General features: G+C 42.0%; 1 long non-coding RNA gene across 1 annotated transcript; it reads left to right on the top strand.

The window, feature by feature from the left end:
• Positions 1-221: 221 nt before the first annotated feature.
• Positions 222-2,436, top strand: LOC121609587. The gene is made up of 3 exons (XR_006007002.1): positions 222-399; positions 670-712; positions 2,240-2,436. It is a non-coding gene; the product is annotated as an uncharacterized LOC121609587 (long non-coding RNA).
• Positions 2,437-9,365: the final 6,929 nt, after the last annotated feature.

Genomic DNA, 9,365 nt, shown 5'->3' on the forward strand with positions numbered 1-9,365 from the left:
AAAGTTGGCTACATCTCATTTGATGCCGACACCGCTGTGTTAAGTTACGTTCAGTTATTTGACTGTCGCTAATGGGACTCTTCGTAGTAGCTAAATGACTCGCTAGCTAGCCGTAAGCTAGTGAACAATTTAGCTAGCGCAGCTAGCTTATTAACAACAGACGGAGAAAGCCCTCGCGGTGTGTATTAATGTACGAGTAAATGTGAAATGTGTATGTATATGGAAAGCAAGTTTTTCCACTTACCATTTGTGTTCTTTACCCCTGATCCAGACACCAGAGAGGCAGTGGAGGATGAGCTGACCAAGGGAAAGCGAGTGAGGGTTCGGAAGGTCAAGGAGTCGAGCCCCACCTCCGTAGCTGATCCGTCTTCCGAACGGGAGGAAACCAAGGCCAAAAATGTAACTAACGTATGCAATGTAAATAGATAATAACGGAATGTAAATACTAATAAGGCTATGTAAATAGATAATAACGTTGTCATTAAAAATTCTGAAAACTTAAAGAGACACTATTATGCTCATCTCAGGAGCTTTTAATGTGATACTTAGTGGAACACTATTGAGGGGGAGGTGATCAGAGACTCTCTCTCTCTGTGTGTGTGTGTGTGCGTGCGTGCGTGCGTGCGTGTGTGTGTGTGTGTGTGTGTGTGTGTGTGCATAATCTGACAGTGGGAGTCCAATGGAGCCAGCTGAATCCCCAAACAAAGATGAGGTAAATTATTATTCTGTTTACAATATATGCTTGCATTGCTACTATAAATACAATTATAAAACGAAAAGGTGAAATTCGGCAATCTGATTGGCTGTTAACTGTGATATAATAAGGGTATATCACAGCTACTATTCTAAAAAGCCTTATCACAGCAGATCACTCCACTTCAGGGAAGCAGCAATGTTTGGATGTTTATTTTTTGACCTTGTTAACAGCATTTAAACATGTTGTTGTACACTTATTATTATTAGATTATAAAATCCTGCACTGTGCGTCAATGAGTAGGCTAATTAGGAGTCAAATAGCGGACCACAGACAGCTCCCGTATAATGACAGTCACAGGATCAGCACCTTGACAGAGACTTAGTGCTCTACAGGCTGATCTGTCACTGTCTGATTGAACAGCCTCATGGACATGATATTTTACAATTCTTCACATTACTTAGGCCAACTAACGAAATTTGTTAAGGCAAGTAATTTGGCGCTTTTAAAGTCATGATATTCAAATGCCGCTGCTGCGTCTCCAGGTGCCTGCCGCAATGTCACATATAGTCGGCTTAATGAAGTCAGTGATCACTCAAAGCTAAAGCTATTTAAAAAAACTCTCATTCATTGAGGCTCTGGGTGGATTCTTCCGGACTCATAGTTAACTGCGGGGGGACCTTGCATGTTTACGTTACGGGGCTGATTGTCAGAGAAGCAACAACGTCTACATGACAACAAACTAGGTAGCAAAAAGTTGCTGTAGTGTTTTGACAGCGTTAACAAATAGACTAAATTTGTTGAATTCACATGTTTAAGGTTAACTTAAGGTGAGGAATAGACAACATGCAGCACTAACATACAGAGAGGTGGGACTATTTTTTCACAGCGGGACTATTTTATTAAATAATATGTATTTATGTTTAATTAAAAACTACATGAAAATTATTGCGTATTCCTCTTTCGTATTGCCATTATTGGTAACCGGTTTGTAAATGCAAATTCACCAACACATTTACCTCCATATAAACAGTGAAAACTTAAATTGATAAGCTATAAACTTCACCAATATCCCCAGTTTATCACTCTTGTTGGGCAGAGAGTTGGCATTTCCCATGATGACTGACAGCAGAAAGGACAACATCTCCACCTCCAAGCCTTTACTTTTGCAACAGCATGGCAACATTAAAAAGACCTCTTAGTCTCAGCTGGATCAGGGTGGCATCCTACAGACTTTCAGTGAAAGAAGATCCTTTCCTGAACAAATTCCTCTCCCCACAGAATTATCCATCAGTAGTTGACAAAACACAACAAAAACATAAAAATTAAGTAAACTAAAGGTTGATTAAGCACTCAGAGCTACCAGACTTTGCTGCTACCTGTGGAAGCGCATATTTTAGAAATAATGGAGGAATTTTTTTCAAAATTAATGTATGTGATAATACAAATTTGAATTATTTGAATGAATCCCTTGCTGTATTTATAAGTAATGGATATTTTGATAGCATGTTTTTTATTGATTTAATAGTTTTTTAATCTTTTCAGTCTGTTTCAGGGAGTGGCTCAAGGCAAAAAAGGTGGACGACAAAGAGATAGAGGCAAGATGTGGAAAGGCTGGACATATATAACTGAAACAATCATGGACATTAACAGACAAAAAACACAAATCTCCAAATTGAATTGAATTAATCGCCTGAGATGTTCTAATCTATTTAATTAACTGTTCTAATCTGTTTTATGGTATGTCTAATCAGTTCTAATCTGTTTTATGGTATGTCTAATCAGTTCTAATCTGTTTTATGGTATGTCTAATCAGTTCTAATTTGTTTGGTGGTACTGTATTTTTTTCTATGTATTATAGTTTTTAATTAAAGATAGATTTTTGTGAAACCCTTACATTGTGGGTTTTTTTTTTTTTATTTTAATTTTTATTTCTAGTAAAGAATGGAATGCTGGATGCTGGTTATGCTGGTCCAGCATGGGGTATGCTGGTTATACCAGCATAGACCAGCATATGTTGTGTTTTGATGCTGGTCACCAGCAAAACCAGCATGGGGTATGCTCAAAACACAACATATGCTGGTCTATGCTGGTTATACCAGCATAGACCAGCATATGTTGTGTTTTGATGCTGGTGACCAGCATCCCATGCTGGTCACCAGCAAAACCAGCATGGGGTATGCTGGTTATACCAGCATAGACCAGCATATGTTGTGTTTTGATGTTGGTGACCAGCATCCCATGCTGGTCATGCTGGTCCAGCATCCCATGCTGGTCACCAACATCAAAACACAACATATGCTGGTCTATGCTGGCCAGCATCCCATGCTGGTCAGGATGCTGGTCAGGATGCTGGTCCCCAGCATGGGATGCTGGACCAGCATGACCAGCATGGGATGCTGGTCACCAACATCAAAACACAACATATGCTGGTCTATGCTGGTCCAGCATCCCATGCTGGTCAGGATGCTGGTCCCCAGCATGGGATGCTGGACCAGCATGACCAGCATGGGATGCTGGTCACCAACATCAAAACACAACATATGCTGGTCTATGCTGGTCCAGCATCCCATGCTGGTCAGGATGCTGGTCCCCAGCATGGGATGCTGGACCAGCATGACCAGCATGGGATGCTGGTCACCAACATCAAAACACAACATATGCTGGTCTATGCTGGTAACCAGCCTTGCTGGTCTATGCTGGTTTTTCTAGCAGGGCGGTCAGTTGAGCTGAGAGTGACTTCACAGCGAGATATGGAAGTTGCCATGATGCCACACTGGCCTTGTTCCTACACATTCACCCGTGTATTACGTAGCTTCAGGCTGACCAACGCTAAATGTCTCACTCATAATGGCCTTTTCTTACACATCAAATATTCATCAGTTTTGGTTGCCTACCAGTGCGCCTCCATAACATTTTTTAAAAGCTGCCAGTGATTGATGGAGGTTGTTTCAGTGTCCCAAGGTGGTACAAATGTTTCAGAGTTCACGAAAGTGTTTGTGATGATCAAAAAACTGTAAAACTTTATTAGAATTCATTTACATCACATTCATTTTGCATAACATTTTGTCCAGAGAGGCCTACACTGCAACCCTGTCTCTTAGAAATTACATCCTTACATTGACACATGATGTCACCCAATGTCCTATCAACATAATGAGGAAACATCTGTAGCTAGGAACTGAAGTGTGTCTGAAGTTTTTTTTATGGTTTTGTTGAGACACAGCAGGGACTTCATGAATGAGTCAGGAAGAGTTCACCTTTTTGGCATATACACTCTACAGAGGAATTAGATGCGAAGATCGATCACTCTCACATCTGTCCTTTAAATATAAGGCTGTACAAAACAAATGGTCTTGTTTACTCTTTGGCTCTTTGTACGGATTAAACAAACAAGATATACCATCTTAATTAGTGAGCTTTAAAGGTGCTGATAGGTGGATTTTGTGATCATTTGACAGAGCAGACTGTTTTCTGTTTCCAGTCTTTGTGCTAGGCTAAGCTAGCCGCCTCCTCGCTCTAGCACACAGGAAGAGCCACTGCTTACCGGCTCTTTGAATGGATTTTAACATGGAATCCCCCCCCCCCACACACACACACACACAGACTTATAGAAACAGGCTCCACGTCATGTCCACATCCTAAACTAATGGAGTCTGAGCGGTCTGCTGTTTGTTATCTGCTCTTCAAAGACACATATAGTCCTCTGAGAGATTTGTATCAGTCTTAGAAACACATGAGACGTGTCTGTCTTTTGTACTAGAGTCTGTGTGGTGGGTGTGGGGCCACATTTGCCTTGAACTACAGCTGTTGGGAAGAAACCTTGTCTCTATAGAGTGATTCAGGATAGACAGGCTCATATTGAACAGACATTTATGAAAATGTTTCATCAGCAACAGGGATGGTAAAGGTTTCTCACAGATTCCCGAATACTGATGTCATGTGGCTCTAACATGTCAACGATATCTGTCTGCAGCTCCGTTTGCCTGTCATGTTACCATCCGCTGTCTGCAGGGTTAAAGGTCAAGGACCAGTGAGTGAATTTGAGTTCTTCTCTGAAGGGTCTATGAAGCAGACATGTTTGACTGACCAAACCTTCCATTTGATGGACGCCTCTTCATTGCACCCTCCAGCACAGGCCAGGGATATCTGCTTCACATAAAAGTAGCTGCTCGCTCCTCTGCCTCGCCTCACGTCCCAAAACACATGTCAAAACAGCATTAGCTGTATCTATACCATCTGGATTAGCTGAGCAAGCGAAAACGCCAGGGACACAGAGGCGGCAATAACTCAGCAAAAGTGAAATTAATGAGGAGTAAAAATGGAAAATGCAGTTCCATTCCATTCTGCATCTGACCAATAAAATGGCATGCTGGGGGAAAATTATAGGAAAATAAAAGTTTTAAATATTTCAAAGTCAACCTTTGCACTGCTGATGACTTTAATCAAAAACATCCATTTAACAGATTTCTAAACCTGAGATGAAATGCTTTGGATTTGTAAATGTGGGCTCCCACTGCATCCACACACCAAAACAATTTGGAAGTCATTATCTGCGGTGTGCAGTTCGATGAAACACACACACGGTTGCGAGCATGTGTGCCAGTAGTCAGCAAAGTGTTCAAAGCCTTTTCAAGTTTGCTGAAAGCAGTGGCACTCGACTGCGTGTTTGCACTGATAATGTGTTTTGCCAGGATCGAGCTGGTTTCACTGATATCCATCTGGACCTTTGCAGTCTTGTATCGTGAGCATGTTTTCCTCATTTCATGACACCACAAACTTTGCACAGAGGGGCGGCCAAGTAAAAAAAAAAAAAATGTTGGTCACAAGCCATTTGGTTAACGTTTCTGGTAAACTTGGTTTCATGGGAGTGGATATTTACCGGACACTGTGGTTACGTTTGATTGTTCTGCAGCATTTGGCGTCATTAAGGTGTGAGAAATGACAGGCGGGGTGGTGACTCACAATTGTCACATATTATCCTGTCTCACCACAGCCCATCCTCAAGACACACACACACACACACACACACATGCTATACTTGCACCACTTCACCCAGTAGCAGCACGTAGTCGCAAACATAGTATAACAGGAAGGAGGTGATGTCACCTGAATCTCTTCCTCCTCTCCTCTGCTCCACCTCCCCACACTTCCACCAGCGCTCTCCATCTTCCGACCAAACCGCCTTAGGTTGCGTAAAGGAAAATAACTAATACTTCTCCACCCAGCTAGATAGGACAGCGACTTCTCTCTGGAATATTTGTGTCTTCACAAAGGAAAAAGGAAGGAAGGAATTAACTCTATGCTGAGTAGACAAACAAATAAGAAAAGAAGTACAGGACTACTGTGATAACATGACAGCCAGCTTCAGCTACTAGATAAGCTATAAAAGCATCTATCTCAATGTGACCTCATGACCACTGCTGCTACAGGTGTGACAGAACAACACCTGCACAACACATCTATTACACACGCTAAAGGACATCGCGTGCATCTGTATGACACATTTAGGAGTGTGATAAAGTGGCGTCGGTATCTGTGGCATCGGATACGAACATGTTTGTAGACATGCGTCATTGTCAATACAACAACTTTGTGAGTGGACAACTCAGCATCATGTGGCCTTAAAGGGATATTCCAGCAATTTACTATTGCACTTTCATGAAGTTGTGGGACAGATTAAATCAGTGGTTGAAATTAAAGCCGCTGACGGTGCCAGTAGGAGCCTTCCTCCCGGAGGTCATATGTTTCACACCATGTTTGTATTTCCATGCAGTTAAATTCATCTCATCTATTTCTGAGCCTGTACTGACCCCAAATATTTTCACGCCATGAACTCATTTAGAAACCCATCAGAGCCCAGTCCAGATTTGACTGATATGGGGACAGACAGACTGACAGACGACTGGTGTTATTTGTGCTGGAATACAGGGAAGCTGATGAAAACGAAGGCCTAAACAGAATGAAGACAGGGACAGAGGTCATCGTCAGAGCACGCTGCCTAATAGGGATCATTACAGTGAACTGGAGCCATTATTCTCTTTGCTTGGGGACCTCCACTTTGAGAGCTACTGGTCTGGAACCGTGGTGGTCAGATAATAAACCACTGTTTCCCCTTCCTCCGCTCTTTTTCCTCTGTCTCCCTCAGTTCCTCTCATCCTTTTAACCTCCTTTTCTCCTCCAGGCTCTTCTCCTCACCCTTTCTCACCCTCCAATCCATCATGGTTTTGCTCTTTGCCCTCGTGGCTATCAGAGAGGAAAGAATTGTCAAAGCGGTTAAAATATATTAAAATACCCATAAAAAACCCACCCAAATATGCCAATTACAGTAGCGATTGGCAATAACATCAATGAACAAACAGCAATGAAAATACTCCAGCGAGGCTGGTTATTATATCTACTGAATTGCCAAAGGTGATGAGCATCAAAGTTAAAGCAATCAATAAGTAAATCGATGGGGCTGGTGATTTATGCGTCCTGGCATCCCTGGGGTTCTATAAGTAATGCACTTCCTTTATGCTACTTGCTGTGATGAATCAAAGACGTCCTGTTGTTGACTAACTGTTCTTCCAAAGGAGGAGACAACATGCCGGAGAGAGAGGCGCTCATGGACGCCGTCACATGCTTCCTATGGTGAGCAGGCGTGTCATACAAACTCTGATTATGTACTTCAATTCAGCTGTCAGTCATTTGATCTTTTTGTGGGTTTTTGTCCCAGTTTTCTCTCAATTTGAAACAGCAACCTTTCTTTGTGCTGCAGTTCTTGTCACTGCTATTTCTACTGGATATGGCTGCAGGCAGGCATGTGTGGGGTTGCAACATTGATAAGAACCCTATCTGGCTATTAAATATGGCCTATTATTATACTATTAAATATCCCCAATATGAAACTGGCTAAAATTTAAATTACTGTATCATACACAGAGTTACATGTTCATGAAGTACACACATTTTAGTCCAATAGCCATGCAACTGACTCTTTACACAGATCATTGTTGTTGACTCAATTCATTTTTGGTGTGTTCTGTTTAATTTAGACAGTGTAACAATACACAGGGGCAGAATGGAAATAAACAGCAGCAGCAGCAGCAGACCAGACTGATTATGCAAGGTACTTGCTATTCATCCTATTTCTTGCTATACAACAATTAATAACATGAATGAGCTGGTTCAACCTGATCACATGAACTATGTTTTGTAATTTACTTCACAGCATTCAGTTGAGGACCTGTAACTGGATCTGTGCCGGCTCCTGCTCCCTCCTCCTCCACCTCCATCCATCCTTTGCCTTATTCTCTTGTTCAGAGTCATGTTCACCTGTGCACTAAGTGTTTAACAAATCTTTTTTTTTTGTTGCTGGGCTGGCTATCAACTATGAAATGCTTTGTAGGCTATTATAAAAAGAATGAATTGATGAGTGGTCTAGATGAAAATGATCAAATTTAATAACAGTTGAGGTTGATTAGTGTGTTTTTAAAACTTTAGCATAAACTTCTTTAAACATTTGTGCTGACTAGTGAAACCTTACAAATGGTCAAACCTCCAGCGGGACTCTGGCATCGAAACCCCGAAGTGAACATCCCGATGGCTAGTCCATGCCCGTCAATACCTATTTGTTACTAAATGTCACCATGGAGCCGAGACCTCCAGCGTCGACAAGGGAACGTATTTATAGCAGGGCTGTTGTATTGGATTTCTTTGATCAGTGGCTCCCAGTCTGGGGGTTAGAACTCCTTCGGGAGTCCCAGCATAATTCATAAAGATAGAATGATTGATAAGACACCAAAATCTATTATAATTAAATGCTTAGAGAAGGGAACATCTTTCATTGGTTGAACTGCTTACAGCTGAAGCAATGAAAGAATGGGGTCATGACTGAGCATTGCTGGTTCCAAAGGGTGACAAGCTAAAAAGGCTGACAACCAGTGCATAAATGATTCACTCCAGTTTATAAATTGGTTACTCAGTGCATATCACAGATGGAGTATGTGAATGGATAATTATTTGTATGTAAATGTCACATAAAGTCACACAACCTTCAGCTAAATTTCCACAGTGGGCCTTATAGTGGTCACTGTCCACCTTTTTATTAACCACTACATGAGTGGCTGTGGCTGATAGGTGAATACTGATTTTTTAACACAGACGTAAGTCTTCATCTGAATGTCATGGTCCCAGCTCCCCCAGTGTTTGCCTGCAGTCCTCTCAATGAGTGACAAATAGCCCCTGAGTCACGGCATCGATCCCTCCAGAGGAAACAGCCATTGAGTTAAACCGTGAAGTCAGTAACAATGATGGGGACGTTCGCTCTTCACCGAACTCCTGGGAATTGGCCAATCTTCTTGAAAGTGGCTCAGTGAGGCTTAATATGAAGCTCAGCTTTTCGTGCCACAGACACAGCGAGTGCAGTGACAGGCACACTCATAAGCAGAGCGGGCAGCAGGACTGTATGAAACAAGATAGGCCTGTTTACTTGTTGACCTTTTAATGAACTGCCGTCATTCTACCACCCGCAGCGCACCATCCCCATGCGTAGGCCGAATAGCTAGACGTAATTATCCGACTCATATGAAACACAAGAGAATCGCAACAGTCAAGCAGGGTAGGCAGACTCAATCTGATGAAGGCCTGTAATTTACATAAATAGGGATGAGAGACATGAAAGGATAAA

Source organism: Chelmon rostratus, chromosome 1 (genome assembly GCF_017976325.1).
Source record: "Chelmon rostratus isolate fCheRos1 chromosome 1, fCheRos1.pri, whole genome shotgun sequence".
Taxonomy (NCBI): Eukaryota; Metazoa; Chordata; class Actinopteri; order Chaetodontiformes; family Chaetodontidae; genus Chelmon; species Chelmon rostratus.